This window comes from Tamandua tetradactyla, chromosome 4 (genome assembly GCF_023851605.1).
Source record: "Tamandua tetradactyla isolate mTamTet1 chromosome 4, mTamTet1.pri, whole genome shotgun sequence".
NCBI lineage: Eukaryota > Metazoa > Chordata > Mammalia > Pilosa > Myrmecophagidae > Tamandua > Tamandua tetradactyla.
In genome coordinates, this window is record NC_135330.1 from 104,106,669 (window position 1) to 104,127,893 (window position 21,225).

The following is a 21,225-nucleotide window of genomic DNA, read 5'->3' on the forward strand; positions in this document are numbered from 1 at the left end:
CTGCGGACCCGACCCTTCCATGTATTGAAATTTAAAGTCTCCTTCTTGGGGTACTTTTCACCATTTTCCAATTTATACCATTGCTAGGCAGCGTTACAAGAGAAAATTGATTTCTTCTTAAGGGAGTCTCCTTCAAATTTAGACGGATTATTCAAAATAACCCAAGGGAGACATAGCTGGCACATCCCGAGAGTGTCCTAAGGCTAGGTAACATCAACAGAAAACATGAAGACAAAACACCAAGACAAGAGTTCTTTAAAATCAACAGGTTCTCTAACTTAAAACAAAAGGAAAAACAAAGAAGGCAAAATATGCAGAGAAGGAATTCCTCAAAGTCAACAGGTTCTCTAACTAAAGAAAAACCATGAAAACAAAACATGCAAGCAAGCAATTCCTCAATAACTAATGGCCCCTCAATTCAAAAGTACAAAATATAAAACCAGTGGGAAGCCACAAATCTGGGATCGTAGATAGAGGAACTCAAACCCACTGAGTCTACATTTACAGAACCAGGCCATTTCAACAGCCTCCTCCTCATAAGCAGACTGGCAAAATGAAAGTAAACATAGCAGAAAAAGACTGACAGAGTGAAAGCAAACACAGATCAGAAAAGAAAATATCGTATGCTTACCTCACACAGGGAAAGTCTTAACTTTAAAGTCACCATCAAGCAAATGTTTCCACCCACAGCAGAAGGCTCACCCAGAATCTCCAGCTTCGGTCCTCCAGAGGAAACCCCAGACAGCTACGAGGCATGGAGCTGAGGGATCTAGGAAAGCCCTGCAGGAGACATAACATGGATTAGAGATGCATTTCAGAGCAACACAGGGGTCCTGGCAGTTACCAAATTGTTACCACAAGCATGGCACTTTCCATAGAGGGGCTTGCCTGACCCAGTGCTGCAATGGAGAAACATGTCTCTCAGTGTGAGGATGATTTATTGCAAGTGCAGTTTGCAAAGAACTGGAGGAATCTTCCCCAAATCAGTTCAAAGTGGGGATGTGATTTAGGGTTTATATAGGTAAAGGGAAGGAGAAAGGGGCCAAAAACTAAGTAATATCCACACGATCCATTTTTGTCAGTACAGCAATGACATTGTGTCTTTGTGAGGAGGGTACAGGCGAATGTCTCATTCTGTGTTGTCTTAAGCATATCTTGTTCCAGCTTCAATGATTAGCTGTTGATGTTGATGCACGATATCTTATGTGCAGGGTCTTTATGACTCTTTTCTTAGTTGACCCTCAGAAATGTAAACTTATATTTTGAGAAGGGAGTCAATGATTCACTATGTCATAGGATGTCCTTGATGTTATTCTGTTATCTTATTTCTGTAAGCAGAACTGGTTAATGTTTTGGGAAATAAGTACAAAGACTAGATTGCTAAGCTCAGCTAGGGCAAGCATATTTTCCAGCTATCACGTAGATGGTTTTCGTTTTATGTTGCCTATAGGGGATAATTTTAAAGACTATGAGTTCTCTACTCATTGCCTAGGAGAACTCAGAGGATTACTCTACAGGATGACCAAAGTCACATCATGTCCTAAAATAACTGAAAACATCCCAGAAATAGCTATAATAGAGATAGACCTAAGAGCAAGAACATGCTAGAAAACCCACTGGTGCAGTGTTGGTTCCCTTGACTATGAATCTGCCCCCACATGGCAGGAAACGCTTTTACCCTCTGCCTATTCTCACCTTCTGAGGTTCAGGCCAGCCAATGACCTTGTGTCCATGTGCAATATACCCTGCCAACTTAGGGTTTTAAAGAACCAGGGACTGAGATAGCAACTGACCCCTTCCACCACCTTTCTCCAACAGTCATACTTGGACCCATGCAAGACTTGCAGAGATTGCCATGCTCTCTGCAGCATGAGACTTTTTCCTGGCCTTTGGGAACACAGAGACAGATTTAGGGCAAACCATATTTTATGGGCAAGCTACCAGGGGGATGGACCCCTATGACATGCCCCCACAACCTTCAGTGCCATGATTCAGACATGGAGTTCTCTTCCCATCTATTGAACCATCGAGAAAATTCCTAGTCTGGTAGTTCAAGCAGACCTTTAAGGAAGGAGTCCCTGGCTTCTCCAGCACAAAAGAGAGCCCTGGCCTTTCCTTGTGGGGCCTCTGAGAGTCCTAGTGAGGAGCAGACGCTGGAGCTGGGGCTGTGTGCATGTGCTCAGGAGTTTGAAATGAGCAGGGGGCACAGACTCCATGGTGAAGTAACCAGTTCAAAGAGAGAAGGTCTTGATTCTAGGCTGTGAGGGAGCCTTGGGTACTCCAGGGATTTTTTCCTCAGGGACAGGGATTATGTGCTCCTAGGAGTATGCTGTCCAGGAAAGGTGTTAATGGGGTGTCACCCTAAGCTCTGAGCCACCTGGACTTCTGCCTGCTGCTCAGTCTTGTTCTTATGCCAGAAGAGCCAAGTCAGTCCCAGCCTCTGCCCTGGGAAGCCCATCCATCACCCTCTCCTGTCCAGAGGGTACAGGAATGTGGGACAGGTCATGGCCAGGGTCATTGCCTTTAGGAAACACACTACTCGTCTCAGGGAGTGACATCCCCACCCCAGGAACACAGGGCACCCCCAATCTTGTTTCTTCTTCCTCTAGCCTCCATTCTCTTCCCTCTTTTTCTCTATGGGCATCTTTGTTGAGTGCCAATATACCACCAATGGGTAGGGGTGGGTGAGCACAGATGCAGGGCATGCAAGGAGGATTTAGTATGAGGCTCTATCACTGTAATACTGTAGTAGCAGCTACCATTGTGGTAGACATCAGGGCAAATACCAGCTCCCCCGTGATAGAGGCTGGACTGGGAATACACAAAGGGGCTGCAAAATCCCCCTACCCACTGCCGATGCCAGATAAAAACAAAGTTTCGAACAGGGGTGGCCTGAGCATGACACATGCCAAAGCAGAATTTGTGAAGACCTGTGGAACAGTAATATCTGGGAGTCACAGTGACACATGCCCCATGTAAAACTGTCCTGGTGGCTGCCCAGAGCCCAGGGCTGATGATTATGAACATATAATGACAGAAATCCATCCCAATGCAGACCCTCACTGGCTGCCTCTTGCCAAGAACACCCATTTTGAGATGGTATCCACAGTACCTAGAAGACTCTGGGAGGCTTGAAGCTAAAATGGATATACTGAGAGGCTTTGTCCAAAATTGCCCTGAGGAATCCAGCCAGACTGGCAGCCAAGGCTTCTGGCTGGCACTGACCAATGGGGCTCCATGCCTAACCATTTCATGTGGCAGACAAAGGTACCGGCCACTCAGGTAGACAGTTCCTACCCCCTGCAAAGGGGCAAGATTCTGGGTCAGGTGGAGAAATGACAGCCAGCAAACACCAAGGAGTCACCAGCCTTTTCTCAGGAAGCCTAGAACATAGGCCTAGGGCACAGGTGGCTCAGCTTGGGCTCTGGCCCAAGATCCCACTGTACTAGAGGACCCCTCGGCAGGGGCTGGATGAGGGCAACAGGCATGTGTCCCCCAGTACTTTCATCTTTGTAGAGGTCTCTGCCATGGTAAAGGGAATGGCCAGTCCCAGTCACAGGTGAAAGAAGCTCTGACTGTTGCTTCTGGTTCTTGCCAGCTGCCAGCTACCTGCTTTCTCCCTGAAGCTTGGGTTTTGGCACAGGCTGCCTTCACTGTTCCCCCTTTCTCCCCATCCCTTTCCGCAGTACACAGGAGGCAAGTAAGCTGGACACCAGCACAGTCCTATAACATAGTTCTCAAGGAAATTGTGAGTCCCCTTTCCTGCGTCTTTTATGCCCCAAACTGTTCTAAGTCCCTCCTTTTCACAGCCAGAGACTATACCTTCCTGCAGCTAGCCCTTCCTCATCCCTTCCCCCTCCAGTTACAAATAGATGTTAACAGAACAATGGGATTACTCTGCACATATTCCTCTGCGATTTACATTTTATACAGTTAATTTATTTTTGCACTCAATCCCACTGTCATGAAGCTTCTTTGTTCACTCATTCATTTACTCATTCATTCAGATAGTATCCTTGTGGACCTAGTTCATATCAGGCTCTGTGTGGTGCATAGGGAATATGATGGGAATCACATGGTGGTTGATTTGATGGGTCCACTTGGCAAGGCTATGGTGTCAAACACTGGGCTAGGTGTTACAGTGGAGGTATTTTGTAAATGTGGTTATAATAGCATCTACAGTCAGTTGACCTTAATACAATTACCTTCAGCTATTTGGTGTACCCTCATTCAATCAACTAGAGGACTTCAGGGCAAAAGCTGAGGTTTCTGGAAGATGAAGACTTTCAGACTCTAAAAGAAAGAGAGGAAGGAAGGAAGTGTGAACATAAATAAAGCAATGGAATTACTAAGGCTAAGAAATTTAAAATGGAATCAGGGGTCATTCAGGAGGATACTCTAATGTAAACCTCAGTCAAATAATACAAACCGCCAAGTATGCAGAACTACAATCAACAATGTTCCTCAAAATTCTAAGGATATCTGGAAACCATGAGCAAACCACATGGAAAAGAAACCCATAAATCTAACCAGAAGGACATTTGGAACACCCTGAATATCCAACAACCTCAAACAAGTTACGTGATCTACATTTTCTTTAAAAATCCTTGCTTGAAACCCCAAGACAGGACAGCATTGAATCTGTACTCTCTGAATTGTGATTCTAAGATTAGAACTAATGGCAGCTCAGTTTGTTACTTCTTGGTCTACAAATGTAAGTGTATAGTTGTTGTAAATATATTCTATAAACTTTTTATTTTTATTTTTGATATTACTTGTACCTTTATAATTTGGGGGGGAATAATTTTTAATTTATAAATTCACTCCATTCCTTAATTGCTTTGCATGGCTTAATGAGAATCTCCCTGAAGTTTTCCTCTTCCTGTGTAAGGGATACCTTCTTACTCCCCTTTGTTTGCCTTCAAGTTTTCCTATTTTTCTTTGTCTTTCCCCACTTTAAATATAAAAAGCATCAGTGTGTGTGTGTGTGTGTGTGTTTCAGTTTTGGAGTTCTCTGATATTCTTGGATCTGTGATATAGAGTCAGTCAGTAAATTTGGAAAAGATATGCCCAGCCATTATTTCTTCAATATTCCATCTTCCTTGTCTATTTGAGATTGGCATTCGACCTACATTACAATGCTTGATACAGTCCCACAGCTCTTGGAAGATCTATTTTATTTTCACCACTATTTTTTCACTTTAATTTCAGTGTATTCAATTCCTGTTGACTTGTTTCAAATCAGTTTTTTTTTTTTAAAGCTGGCCAGTTCTACCACTGGAAGGCATTATTGAAATCTGTTACAATGTTGCTTTGTTTTTATTTCTTTTATTTCACTTGGTACATTCTTACAGATCTATCTATCTGTTGGGATTACTTACCTGGTTCGGGACTCCAACTTTTCCTCTAGCAGTTTCAACCTATTGATCATTTATTTAAAACTTCCTGTCAATTTTATTATTCTAATAACTTTGCCACCTATGAATCTTATTTTCATAATTTGCCCAGGACTGTATTTTCTTGCCCTATATTTTTGTTGTTGAAAGTTAGAGATGCTGTGTAGAACAGTATTTATGGAAATGTATTCTATCTTATTTATTTATTTTAACTTTTTTTCTTAGAGATGATCATTCCTCTGCAAGGCTTTTGCTATGGATGTTTGTGTGACACTGGTCAGGCCTTCATTTGAAGCTTTTTATTGTGATGGATACCAGAATTGAAGATTGATTTAGCTATAGGCACCAGAGACTTCAGATTCCTATAGCAATATGCTGTTGTCGTCCCCCTTGCTTAGCTTTGGGCCTTTTGTCGTTTTCACTCTTTTCCTGACGGTGGAGCTAGAGTTAAGGGAGCAGGAGACTTAAACTTGGACGGTAACTCTGACACTAAGTTAGATGAGAGGAACAAGTGTTCCTGTCTCAAGTTCAGAGACAACGCTGGGCTCCCAACTTGTCCCTGTCTGTTGCCCAGCAGGTGAGTGCGTATTGTTTTCCCATCTATTCCCTCTAGGAATGCAGTGATCACTCACCAACTTCCTCTGCTTCCAGTATTGGTGCCCTTCCCTACAGATTAAAGTCTCTAGTCCTCAGGGGAGAAAGGTGGGGTTCATAGATAGGGTTTAAGTGGTGGATTCTGTTTCCCTCCAAGTTTCTATCACCAGTGCCCTTAGGATAAAGATCTGATACCACTCACCCTGGGTTCAGAGGGAGCTGGAGAAGGTTGCTTTGGGCCATTTCAGCAATGGCCATGTTACTTTCCCCTGACAGCAACATAGGCTGATGTGGGGAGCTTTAGGAATGCCTTAGGAATGTGCCATTTGGGAACTTCTCACAGTGATGACTTCGGCACACTTGGAATTTAGCAAGTCTGTAATGATTTCTCATTTAACCTGCTTACTAGATTAAATTTCGCTTGGTGCCATCTTTCACAGATAAGCTACTGTTAGGGTCTAGTTTCTCCCTACAGACACCTGCCTTTATCCAGTTATCAGGACTGCTATTTTGTCCTGTGACTTCAGTTCTCTGAGGTGTTGAAGAAAATTTGTAAAATTGCAGTTAACCTAGTTTTTTTATTAGGGTTGTTTTTACATTTGGTCTAAGAAACAGAGCAAACATCTTCTCAGGTCTATCTCCAAGCTGAGTAGCACACTTTTATGCTATAGTTAGAAACGGGAAACAACCCAAAGAATTATCCGCAAGTGAATAGTTAAACATATTGTGGTATATGCATGTAGAATTTCTACTCAACATTAAAATCAATAAATCTTGATACACACAAAATATGGATACATTCCAAAGAATTTTCCTTAGTGAAACTAAAGACATGCAAGTATATATTCTATAATTGCATTTATATAAATTCTAGACCATGAGACCTAATCTAAAGTAGGAACAAGTTCCGTGACCACTTGGGAACGGGGTAGGAAGTGGAATTACAAAGGAGCAACAGGCAACTTTTGTGTTGATCAATTTACTAACTGTCTTCTTTTAGTGATGGTTGCATCAATGTACATATTTATCAATCGTTATCAAATTTTATACTTTAAATATTGCTCAGTGCATAACGTATCAGTTATATGTCATGAAACTATTGTTAAAACACACTTCTTGGGCCCAGACCAAGATTCTGAAGAGCATGGGAGGGGGGAGCTGTTATACCAAAAAACACACCAGGCACAGAAGTGAACATGGGTTTTATTGGAACTTATGAACAGGAGAAGATTTTTCCAGATGGTTGCCATTTGGGACATCAGCACTACAAGAAAGAAACAGACATGCATGAGGCAATATATGATTTTAGAACAAAGATATTCCATATAGTACAAGGACATTGGGTCTCTAGTGTAATCATTAAAGGGACGTAAGACCTGATGTTTTATTAAGGTTAGTGTTTAAGACTAAGATAAAATCATTGCCATTTTTTTACATCTCTAATTACATTCTTCCTGTGTGAGATCGTTTACTTTCTTGACCTTTGTCCTTGGCTAAAGCAGGCCTGTTATGGGTTTTTAGGAGGGGGCTCAGGTATTGAGCCATCACATTCCACTGCCACCTGCAAAACAGGCTGCATTGACCATAGGACAGAGATTGCATCTAAATACCACAACAATATTAAAAACAAAAGATTAGTACAATCCAACACATAAGGCAGATAATCCTATAAAGAAATACTTGAGTAAGAGAATTCCACCAAGTGAAAATGAGGTCAGTAGATTATTGATCAATACTGTATATGTGCTCTTGCATATGATTTAAAGTTTGTGAAATATGTGAATGATCAGGAATATATGCACAACATTTTATGTTTATAAGGGTACAGATTCCACGTGCCTCAGTTAAAATGTTTAAAGCTATTCTATTTTATAAGACTATCTTCCATAATAGGGTGGCCTCATCATTTAACAATGATATTGTCAATTTAGATTCATTAAGTGCCTGAACTGTGTGATTAGCTAAGGCTATCATATGCTTTTCAGCAACCATCACTACTTCCCCTGAACAAGAAGAGCTGAAGGATAAAACCACCAGGGGTTATGCTTCAGTCAATGCCTAGATTTTAACCAGTTCCCAATTGCTAGGATTGTGTGGTAAAGAATAATGTAATGTGGCAGGGGCATATTGCTGCCCCATGTACAGTGCTCTGTCCAATTGTAAGGTAAATAGGCTTATCCATATTGCCCACAGGTCCATAACGACACAACAGGGAAGCGTGTGTTCTGTATCTGTTGGAGGCAGTTTGCCGTTAGAAAAGGATATCATTTTGTAGCTTAATGGTAAAATTACACACTTTTAAGGGTAGCCACTCCATATCTCAGTTCCCACTAAGATGTTCCATGCAGGCAGTGGCAATATGGCTTCTGCTGTAAGCCATACTAGTCTATCATATACAGCATACCCTAAAACAGGCCAGGGCTTACTTATTTGTTCTCTCACAAAAGAAAAAATGTAAGCCAAGTCACATTAAGAGATGGCAATTGAATTTCAGTCTTAAAAGAGAAAGGCTAGGGTGGCCCACTGTGGCTCAGCAGGCAGAGTTCTTGCCTGCCATACTGGAGACCCAGGTTCGATTCCCAGTGCCTGCCCATGCCAAAAGAGAGAGAGAGAGAGAGAAAGGGTCACTCCAGACTTGTCCATGCATCAAATTCTACCACATCAACAGGGCATTCCACACAGTCCAGTTAGCAGGAACTATGGTCCAGGGAAGGGCAGTAGTACTCACAGATGACAGGTCAGTATTAACCAATATTGGGTTTGATTGTAGGTATGTGTCACCATTGAAATCCACTGTAGAAAGGTGTTTGCTAAAGTGCTATTTGTAAAAAGAAAAGTGTCTATGGGGAAAAATAAGAGATAAGTTTTCTTGATCTAGTAATGTAATTGGTGCTTAGCTGGCAATGGTGTCAGTTGAGCACCAATCCAGTTTGTTAGTCTTAACACTAAAAGAATTGAGAGGACCACTAGGAATAAGTAGCAAAATTATTAAGGAAAACAGAGAGTACACAGTAAAGAAGTTAACTTGGACATGACCAAGGAAGAACATGCCTGAGTGGAGTTGGTGAGCTTGTTTTATAGGAAAGTTTCACTGGTGGCAGTTTTCCATAGTAACTTTTGAATACTAGGTGTCTTTTTTTGTGCAGAGTTCCATGGTGTCCAGCCTGCCACTTATCCAAAATATGTCTTCAGGTAGATATTTAACAATCTTTACAAGCCCAGGTTTTCTTTTATTTACTAAGAGTTTGCTTTGGGCCCAGGATTTTACAAGCTTTTATGGTTTGGGGAAATTTTGATGGTCCTGAGAGATTTGGGGGCCTTAGAGAAAAATTTTGACCCGTGAAGTTTTCAGATGAAGTTCGCAGTTCTCTATTAACTCTTTCAAAGCTGAATAGATGACCAGGGACTACAGCTTTGATGCTTTATTCTATCCTGCCTTAATTTCCCCCCTGAAAGGGTAGAACACTCTTAATCTTAAGGCAAAGGTTGTCTTCTGTAATTTCTTCCTGCTGTCTTAAGGATGGTAGACCCTACATGCAATGATATAAAACTCTTTTCTATTCTAATAAGGGTGGGGGTAGGCTGGTCCTGGTCCGGAATGGCCTCATATTCATGGGTGAGCATGAACTTAGTGTGGAATGCTTGTAGTCTGTTGGAAAAATTTGACAAGTAGGTTAAATATACATGGGCCAAAAAAAGAATGAGAAGGAAAGGAATTAAAGTACCCAGAAAAGGTAGTTAGATTAGGTAAGTGTGTGGAAAAGGACTCCAGTCACTTTCAGCATCATTTTTAATTCTTTGGGATTGTTCCCAAAGATCCTTTATGTTTTCTTGAATTTCACCTGAGTGGTTGACATAAAAGCAGCAGTCTTTTTGTAAGAAGATGCAAATTCCCCCTTGTGCAGCAGTGAGTACATTCAAGTCTCATCTGTTCTGGAGTACCACCACTGCTGTAGATTTTAACTGGGTTTGGAGGAGGCCTAGAGTGCATGCAGTGGGTTCTACACTATGTGTGAGCTCAAAGGAGAGGTCATGGTGGAATTGGTGGCTGGTAACAAGCCCTCCTACACCAAGTCCAGTGGCTGTTAGTATGCTGCCTAGCAAAAGAGAGATTAGGAGAGGAAATGCACATTTTGGTCAGAAGAACATTGTACAGGAGGAGAGAGGAACTTGGTTAGGGTCTGGTAAATAGGATAGTTCTGGGCTAGCATAGGCTAAGGAGTAAAAGTGAGTCCAAATGCTGGATAAAGTTAGATAGGTATTATTACTGTAGAGAAAGAATCATTCCTCAGCTTTGAGGGTGATATCAAGTGTAGAGTAGCTAGATGCCCGCATATTGAAGTAATAGAGCTGGCTGGTTGTCCAAAGCTGATTTGGATTACTCTGCTGGCATTTTTACCTTTATCTGCCTCAGGGGTGTGAAGGCATATTTTGAAGAGACCTATTTCAATGCAATTATGGGTGAAAGAAGAAGTGATGATGCCTTCAGGTGTTCATAAAAAGAATCCAGGGGGGCTTTGCATTTTGCTAAGTCATATTAAAGAAAAGGTCTGTCATTTTAGGGTGTACTCTACAGCACTTTACCTGTTTAGTTGTAGTTTCTCAGAAAAAACTTGGGTTTTGGCCTGTTTTGGAAAGAATTGGGTTTCATCCTGACAGTTAATTAAGAATTGGTTTAAGAAATAGCTGCTTCTTCAACTGACATAGCAGTGAGGAAATAGTTGAGAGTGTTGAAACTATTTAAACACCCTTGGGGGTTCCCTCAGGTTTGGATTTTGGGGCTTATGGTTGTTACCTTGAGGCCCCAAGTCTGACCATTTGGGTTGACATAAATTATGGACTTGTACAGCTTAGGTGGTATTTCTCCTAAGTATGGACCCTTGGTGGAGTTTTACTTGATGCAAAAAGAGGAAGTGGTGCTAAGAGCTATTTTGTTATTTTTGGAGTATATAGCACCTGTAACAGCAGGTGTGGTAGGTTGATAATTTTAAGTTGATGTAAAAGGTAGGAGGGTTCTCCTGGGAAGGAATCTAGGCGGTATAATGAGACCAAGGTTCTATGCATTGCAGATTTGGAGAAATGGAAAAACTTGCAATTCCCCGATATATACTGTTAGTTAGTCAAACTATAGTGGATTTAGGATTTTTAGGATACAGCCAATAATGGGACAGATTGAGGTAATGGGAGGTGTAACTTAAGAGTTTTTTAGGGGTGGTTAAAATAGAATGTGAGGTACAAGGAATAGTAGAGGTAAAAAATAGAGAGAGAGACAGCTTATTGTACTTAGCTCTGCTTCTTTAGTAGGAGTTTTCATTCATCTAGTGGTTGACAACTGTAGGATTCTTTCTGGTCAGGAGCATTTGCAGGACCTTGACTCTGGACAGATGAATTTCCTTTTTTTTTCTTTCTTTCTTTTTTTTTTTTGTATATTCATTATCATGACCATTTCTTAGAACATTTGCGTGAATTCAGAAAAAGAAATAAAAAGAAAACAGAAAAAAAATTCATATATACCATACCTCTTACCCCTCCCTTTCACTGATGACCAGCATTTCAGTCTACTAAATTTATTGTAACATTTATTCACCCTATTATTTATTTATTTTTAATCTATATGTTTTACTCATCTGTTGATAAGGTAGATAAAAGGAGCATCAGATCCAAGGTTTTCACAACCACATTGTCACATTGCGAAAGCTATATCATTATACAATCATTTTCAAGATACATGGCTACTGGAGCACAGCTCTACATTTTCAGGCAGTTCCCTCCAGCTTCTCCATTGTGACTTAACTAAAAAGGTGATATCTATTTAATGCATAAGAATAACCTCCAGGATAACCTCTCGACTCTGTTTGGAATCTCTCAGCCATTGACACTTTATTTTGTCTCATTTTGCTCTTCCCCTTTTTGGTCAAGAAGGTTTTCTCAATTCCTTGATGCTGAGTCCCAGCTCATTCTAGAATTTCTGTTCCACATTGCCAGGAAGGTCCACACCCCTGGGAGTCATATCCCATGTAGATAAGGGGAGGGCACTGAGTTTTCTTGTCATGTTGGCTGAGAGAGAGAGGCCATATCTGAGAAACAAAAGAGGTTCTCCCGGGGTGGGGGTGGGGTGACTCTTAGGCCTAATTTTAAGTAGGCTTAGCCTATCCTTTGAGGGGTTAGGTTTCATATAAACAAACTCTGAGATTGAGGGCTCTTCCTATTGCTTTGGTTGTCCTCACTGCTTGTGAGAATATCAAGAATTCTCCACTTGGGGAAGTTGAGTTTTCTCCCTTTGTCACCATTCCCCTAAGGGGACTTTGCAAATACTTTTTTATTCACTGTTCAAGTCATTCTGGGATTTATCGGGGCATCACTCTGGACAAACCTACAAAATCTCATGTCCTACTCAAAGTTCCATGTACTTATGGTGTTCAATTAAGCTGTCCACATAAGTTATATTAGGAAATGCACTAGTCAAAATATAAATTTTGTACCAAGTGAACATTTTTTGCTTTAGTCTCAAACATAAGTTAAAGTTTTAAAATATTAACTACCATCTATTTTCAACACCCTGCAGTATTGACATTTCTTTATTCCTCCTCATGCAAAAACATTTTTAAATTTGAACAGATGAATTTCACTGGATATTCCACTGATTTTAACTGCTATGGGAGTAAAAAGAATTATAGAGTAAGGTACTGATCTGCTCCCCATTCTAAGGAGCCACTATCAAGTCCCCAGATGGCTTCATACAGAGGCCATGTAATTTCTCCAAATCTGGCTATCCAAATCCTGCAATGTCCTACCATCCCCAGGAAGGCTCTTAATAGTTTCTTTGTCTCACAGGGTAGGACCAAAGCTATAGCTTGGACTCTCAGATAACAAGGAGTGCTCCCTTGGGGTGAGGACAAACCCAAGGAAAAGAACTTTTATAAGGCAATTTGAGCCCTCAAAGATGAAACTCAGTACCCGCATTTGGCTAGGAATTTAGGGTAGTATCTCTATGGAGGATTCCCTTGTAGGACTTCATATTAATAAATCATTTATAAGAAGGGAGCTAGACTGCAAATGCAGAAGGGCTAGGTAGGTCCTGTGCTAGCGTATTCCCAAAAGGTAAGGACTCTCCCTAAACCCTTGGGGTAGGGCTGTCCTGGTGAGTTGAGTTGGGACTGCATCTCTGGGCCTGTGCCACTCAAAAGCAAATAAAAACTGAGAATTTGGTTATAAATGTATGCAAAAGAAATCATTTTTAAAATCAAAGACTGGATACCACGGGGTAGAGCTTGGGATTTTGTTTAGAGCTTGAGATTTTATTGAGAAGAGACGAACTCTTACAGTGTAAGAGTTAGGTATGACAAGTAGAATGACAAGTTAATTTATTACCCTAAGGTCTTGCATTAACCAGTAGGATCCATTTGGTTTTTTGTTGGGAAGGATGGGAGTGTTACACGAGGACCTGTAGGGGACAAGAAGCCCTGCTTTCAGAAGTTTTTGTATGAGAGGTTGAATACCTTCGATATCCTCCTGCTTCAGGGGATACTGCTTTGTTTTTTTTTTTTTGTTTTTTTTCTGTATTGGATTATAGTAGGAGTGATATGAATTGCTTTCCCAAGACTTTGGGGTCCACCTGACATTTTAACCCTGAGGGGACGGACTCTAGAGTGCTTTTAGTCCCAGTTAACACCGTACTTAATACTACAATATAGTCAATGGGGCTTTCAGGTTCCTGCCTTGGCAGACAGCCTGTTATTTGGGTTTGGGCACCTAATGTCCTTAATATATCCCTTCCCAGAAGTGGGGTGGGACACTCTGGTATTATAACAAATTGATGACTCAAAAGAATACTACCATTCTGCAGGGAAGTGTTGGGGCAAAACCTGAGACTTCCCATCAACTCCCACTATGGGACTACTTTTGGAGGAGAGAGGGCCAGAGTGAGAGTTTAAGATAGAATGTGTGGCTCCTGTATTAATTTAAAATTAACAGTCTTACCTGTCGTGTCTAGAAACACTTAGGGCTCCGCAATTCTGACAGTCTTTGGTGAGATCCAGGGAGCTATTGGCCCTGGACCCCTTTAGTCTTGGTTGGGGGTGGCCAACAGGGCTTCTGGAGAGGCTTTGTTCCCCCTTGGTGGCTCAACATACTCTCAGGGCCCCATGTTCTGCTTTCCTGTACCATGGACAGGGCCTTGGAGACTCTCTCCATCCTTTGGGGTCTTTTGGTCTTTGGGCACACTCCCACTTCCACTGTCCTGACTCTCCACAGGTTCCCGGTGGCTTCTGCCCCACATGGACCTGAGGTGGCAGCTTACCATTCATTGTTAAAGCCTTGCCTTATTGTGAACTATCCTGGCTTTCTCCTCCTCTATAGCCCTGTCTCAGTTATTAAAGGCAGAAAAGACAGTACTCATAAGGTTCTTCATAGATGTTTGGAGGTCTGAGGACATCTTTTGCAGTTTTCTTCTTATGTCAGAAACTGATGGGCCTATAAAGTAAGTTTTTAAACACGATTTTCCCTTCCTCAGAATCTGGATCTACATTATTATATTTTTTCATAGCTTCCATTAGTCTCCTTTGAAACAAAGCAGGATTTCCCTTGTCTTTTTGAGTTATACTTAATAGCATGTTATAATTTAGAGAATTGATAATACATTTTTTTATACTTTCTATTAAACAAGCAATTATATGGTCCCTTGCATCAAGATCTCGCTGCCCTCCTTGATAGTTCTAGTCTGGGTCTGCATTTGGAAAAGCTACAGTCCCTGCCCTATTTTGTGCTGGCTTTTCCCCATGCCGCTTGTCTGCATATCTTTGAGCTTCTACCTAAATCCTACATTTCTACTCTAGGGTGCAACAGGAGGAAAGAATAACTTGAATGTCTCCCCAGGTGAACTCATAGGTGAGGAACAGGCTTTGAAATTCCTCCAGAAACTTGGAGGGGCCCTCAAATTTTTCTGAATTGCTTCTTATACTGTGCTAAGTCATTCACAGAAAAGAGACATAGATCCTTATAGATCCCATATTCCCATTGGCTACTTCCTGGAGAGGTTACATGCCATTTCCTTCTGAGCTCTTTTTTTTTGCCTTCTTTGGGGGATAGTAAGGGACTCCACTGTGAGGGGTTGCAGTGGGCTTAGAGGCCTCTTCCTTTAAAAGAGGAGGGGTTATAGGAGTTTCAGTTTCAGTGGGCTCAGGGTCTGGTTTAGGCGGAGGATCATTCCTCAGTCTTTTTGAGATTTTAAACTTTGGGAGTTTAACTACCAATGGGTTATTTTAAATATTTGCCTCCTTCTCTTCCTGAGACAGAAAGGATTCATCTCTTAGTTCCCCCTCAAGATAACATAATTTCCAAGCTCTCCACATGGCCTTGTTCTGATAAAGAACCATGAAAGCTGGACAAAGGGAGTTTCAGACATTTTCCCTTCTCTTTTCAAAAAATACCTAATTGGAGAATGGCATTTCAAGCTAAGAGTGCTATTTTACAGGTTTTCTTCTCCATCTCCCAAATTATATTGAGGCCAAACAACATTACACTGAGAAATCAACATTTTCTTTTTCAATTCATTGATTGGCAGATTGTTCCAGTTGTTTAGGATGCAGCACAGGGAGCTATGCTGTGCTGGGATACTGGATGCATGTGCATTATTCTGAAAGTAGAGAGAGAGATACTCATTCACTGGGATCTGAGCTGAATAGTACCGTCCAAACATCTTCTCACCTAGGGCATCCCTATGGGGGAGAAAACCTTAGACTTTAGTAGATGGGCTGTCAGGATTCACCCCTTAACTCTTAAGTGAGATCCAAAGGACTGGTAAGTCAGACTTCCCACCCAGGGGGCTCTTGGCTTAACTCAGAGGGCAGGTGAGATCAATTTTCATCCCAGTGGCTCTTAGCCAGTTTCAGAAGGCTGGTGAGCTAAGTTCATCACCCCAGTGGCTCTGAGTGGACCCTCTGCTACTTTTCCAACTCTGTGGGCAAAAAATCTTTTGGTAAGTTTTGTGCATGACCAGATCTAAAACCACCACAAACAGAACTTGAAGGAATGGAGCTCCAATTTGCTAAGGCCTGTGTTCTTCTTTAAGAGGAGAAGGTTGATGTCACAAATGGTGCATAAGGGTTGTTTATGGGAATGATAACATACGCCATGTACAAACAAGGAAGTAAGCAAAAAATATCCTGAAGAATTTCCTCTAAGGAAAGGGAAGGGAAAATGAGGGGGCATGGCCAAGGATGAATATCTCTACAGGGGCTATAAGGATGGTCCCCTGGAAAAGTGACAACCTTTGCACCACAGGAAGTCTCCCCAAGAAAAACCTTACTATAAACCCAACGTCAAGTTTGCATGAAGAATGAAGAACAGTGGAGGAGGCAAAAGAGGAGGAGGAAAATACTTGGACTTAGCAGTCAGCAGCAAAGGGAGGAGAGCAGGGCAAAAAGAAGAGAGAGTACACCTGAAATGGGGAAGGAAGGGAAGGGACCTAGTGAGGAATCCATGCTAAGCAGCTTACCCATATGGGGGGGGGGGGCAGAGGCTAATGAGAATGAAGCATAAGGTGCATAATGTCTAGGAAAAGGTAGATAATGAGAAAGGGCCAAGTAGAATGGAAAGAACTGACATCAAGGGGCATGACGTGTGAAACGGAGGTCTCGAGGAAGATGCTGCTCTCCTGGGATCTCTTGGAATCACTCCTGCTGGGCACATATGTATATAGAATATGTAACCAGTGCCCAGCTGGCAATGGTGCCAGCTGAGCCCCAGTCCAGGTTCATTAGTCTCAACAATAAAAATGATTTAGAGAGGAGAGGGCCAGTAGGAGTAAGTATCAAAGTTAATTAAAGAAAAGAGAGAGTGCACATTAAAGAGGTTAATGCAGACATGCCCAAAGGAGGAGCATGTACTGAGTGGAGTAGGTCAACTTGTTTTAGAGGAGAGTTTCACTGGTGCCAGGTTTCCATAGTAACCTTTGAATACTGGGTTATGCAAGTTCCCATAGTAACCTTTGAACACTAGGGGTTTACATGGGTTGTATTAACCAGGTGCATACAGGACTAACATTGTTTCAAGAAGAGATAGCTATCAACAGTTGTGGCCAGTCTATCATTTATCCACAAATTGTCTTTGGGCAGATGTTTAGCAATCTTTACAACCCCAGACTTTCTGTTATTAACTAAGACTTTGCTTTGGGCCCAGGATTGTACAAGCTTTTATGGTGTGGGGAGGTTTTTTTGGTCTTCAGAGGCTTGGGGGCTGTAGAAAAAAATGTTTGTCCCATGAAGTTTTCAGCTGATGTTTGCAGCTCTGTATTAACTCTTTCAAAGCTGAATGTAAAACCAAGGGCCACAGCCTTGATGCCTTACTCAACTCTGCTTCAATGATATACATATAAGAATTCCATTGCTTGTTTGTAAGATACCAGGGAGGGGGCCATTGTGCAGAGGCTTTAAATACTAGATATTCTCCCCCTGTAAATCTTGAGAGCCCTCCACAATGACAGCAATGTTTAGTCTGGGAAGAAGAAGTGTCCACATAGTGACACAAGGTTCTTGTGGGAATAGGAGGCCCTGGATTGGTGATAAATATTTTACAGGGATTTTTTGTATAAATTGTGGTTGGATTACAAGACTTTGGGTGACCCCTATTTCTAAAGGGCTTAAGATTCCCAACAAGCATAGCTGCATAAGCCAGCACCAAGGCTAAAGGACTTCATTTTCCCCCATTTGTATAGTCTGAGGCACAGGCAACAATAAATTATTATCATATTCCCCCTTTTAGGCTATGCAGAAGCTGACCCTTCAATTTGTATTCTCCTGCCACCATCAATCCTGACATTAACATTTCAATAGGAGCTGGGGCTGCAATGCCTAGAATTTAGGTGGATTATAGCCTAATAAAGCCTTTTAGTCCATTGATATAGGGACTTCTTATCATCTTTCAACTGTTCCTTTAAAAATCCATTCATTCTGTCTATAAGGCCTGCATCTGTAGTATTATAGGGTAGATGAAAAGTCCAAATTACATCATAGTCCATAGCCCATATTTGGGTCATTTGTCCAGTGGAAGGGGTACCCCAATCACTGTCTATCTGTGTAGGTATTCCATAGAGGGCCCTTACTGCTTATTGGACAGTGTAAATAACTCTCTGATTAGTTTTCCTCACTGAAAAAGCTAACAGAAATCCCATGGCAGTATTACTGCAGTAAATGCATACCTTGCCCTTCTGAGAGTGGAAGGGAACCAATGTAATCCACTTGCCACCAGGCCACTGGAACCTGTGATCAGCTGATGTGGCCCATCTGATGGGGCAATCAATATAGTCATCATAGGGAGAATACAAGCCCTCCCATGTGATGTCCGTAAGTTGTTGGCATGTGATGATTAGCTGGAACTGCTGGTCTAAACACCATAAAGTTTGAGACTGTCAGTATCCACCTTTCTGTGAAGCCACTCAGCTGTTTCTTGAGTTTCAGTAGTGTGGCTCCAGACTCAAATGAAGGCATCTGCCTCAATGCTTCCTGTTTAGTGTGTGTGAGGGAGCATTATAGTTAACCTTTCATCACTGGCAGCTGCCCCACAGCTCTCATTCCCATAGGGGGTGACTTACAACTGTCCATTGTTCTTGCTTCCAGGTAGCCATCCAGATTGTGAGGCCTTTGTAAACAGCCCAGCTATCAGTACAGACATCACAGCTCCTCATTCATGCACTATTACCATCCACACAGCTTTTAATTCAGCAAAGTGGCTCCTTTGCATAACACCAATCTCCCATCATTTGGTGTCACTGTTGGGTTGTACTGCCACCGATATCCATGTGGGATGCTGCCTACTAGCAGATCCATCAGTGTGAAGCAGACTCGGGAATTGTTCTTGTGCCCTCTATAGTGGGTATTTCAACAGCTATTTCAGATGCAGCAATTTTAGCTGTTGATTCTTCTGCATACGACAGTAGTCCTAAAGTTCCATGCATCTCAGCACTAAGAGGGCTGATGTTGAAAACACTGCATTGCAGCAAGTAAGCTTTCCACTTTGTTAAGGTACTTAATTTGGCACTGCCGGAGTGTGACTTGTTGGCCATGTCCATAATCTATTCCTGTATGGGGAGGACTCAAGTTGATAAGACATTTCTGCTTCAGATCTTCTCCTTGCAATAGAGCATTATAAGTAGAACACAATTGCTTTTCTAAGGGGCTATATCTCATTTCTGCCTAAACCAGAACCTTAGGACTTGTTTAAAACATTGCCTTTGCCATGAACCCTACCCAAAGCCAATTTCAGTGCTAGACACATCCAGTTCACAAGGTAAATCAGGATCTAACCCCTCCTCAGAGCTTGTGCCTGTCCTATTGCCCTTTTTACTTTTTCAAAAGCATCCTGCTTGAGCCTCCCATTACCAAGTAAGGACTTTTCTAATTAGCACATACAGTGGTTTTAATAGTTGAGATAAATGGGGGAATGAAAGTTTTCCAATATCCTAGTAGTCCTAGAAAGGCCATTACTTGCTTTGACACATGCAGCATAGGAAAATATTGTATCTTATCAATTACTGCAGAAGGAATAATTTTTGTCTTATCCAACCACACAGTACAGAAGAATTTGACAGAGCAACCAGGGCCTTTCACAATTGATTGCCCATCCCTGGCTCTTGAGATGGCATATTAACATTTCTGACACCTCTTTTAGTTCTTAAATAGAATTGCTGGTTACCATAATATCATCAGTAGAATGAAATAAAGTCACAGATTTGAGTTTCACCCAACTGGCCAAATCTTTTGCCTCTAGGTCATGGCAAATGTTCAGGTTATGTAAATAGCCTTGTGGGAGCACAGTGAAAGTCCATTGTCACCCTTCCCAGGTGAAGGTGAAAGCAAGCTGACTGACCTAATATAAGGGAATACTAAAGAAAATGTTAGCAAAATCTAAAACAAAGTGATAATGACGTAATTGAGTATTAATTTGTTGTAGTAGAGGCAATGTTCGGAACAGTTGCATACAAAGGTGATGTTATGATATCTTCTGCTTCCCAAACCTCTTCCTTTCTCTCTTCTTCATCATCAGATGAAGAACCTATGGGATTACAAGCTTCTGGGTCCAACCTCAAATTAGTTAGTATTCTCCAGACTCAAACTTGGGGTAATTTTCTACCACAGGCTCTAGCATATCTACAGGTAAATGTTTCTAATTGATCATCCACATGACACAAGTGCTCAGTTGTAGCATCTCTAATATCTTCTTGAGTGAATCATGTGTACCTCTCTAATTTTAATTCTTTCTCTAGATCATGAGCTGTTATTTTCACCATCTTTTCTGCCTCTGTGGCCATATATAAGGCTCCTAAAAAGGGCCAGGCTATGGCTGCTACCACTTGGCATTCTCTTTTCTATTTGCTAAAATTTAATTGTTCTGCTATTTCTTTCAAAACAGTTAGCAACCCTGCTGGAGTTTTCAGAATGTTTCCATACTCTCATGGCAGTCCCCATTTGTCAAGGAAGGAAGCCAACCCTCTCCACATGGATGATATAGGCCAATTTTGGATTTCCCCCTTGTATTCTCCCCTTGCTGGACCCATGCCTTTTGCTGTAGGTGGTGATTTGGTCACCTGGCTGTATTGCCAATTTTTAGGGCCCAGACCAATCTTCTACAGAGCATGGGAGGGGGTAGCTGCTAAACCAAAAAATACACTAGGCACAGAAGTGGACATGGGCTTTACTGGGACTTATGAACAGGAGAGTATTTTTCTAGATGGTGGCCACTCATGGCATCAGCACTCTGCAAAGAGACCAGAAATGCATGAGGCAATATATGATTTTAGAACAAAGACATTCCATATAGTATGAGAACATTGGATCTCTAGTATAATCATTAAAGGAGCCTAAGATTTACTAAGGCTAGTGTTTAAGACTAAGATAAAATCATTGCCATTTTTTTTTTTTACATCTGCAATTATATTCTTCCCCCTTTGTGAGATTGTTTACTTCCTTGACCTTTGTTCTCAGCTAAAGCAGGTCTGCTATGGACTTTTAGGAGGGGGCCCGGGCATTGGGCCACCACACACAAATGGAAATATAGGTAGGAAAGAACAGATAGACAGATAATGACGTGTGGAATCTCAGGAACTCCTCAAAATTCATCTGCTTGGAACCTGTTATTCCTCCTTTTTTTTTTTTAGGTGAGATCAGCTGCAGTGATATCTTGCTTCCACTGCAGGATGCACTATTTATCAAATCTCACTTGCAATGTCCATCTCTGCTCT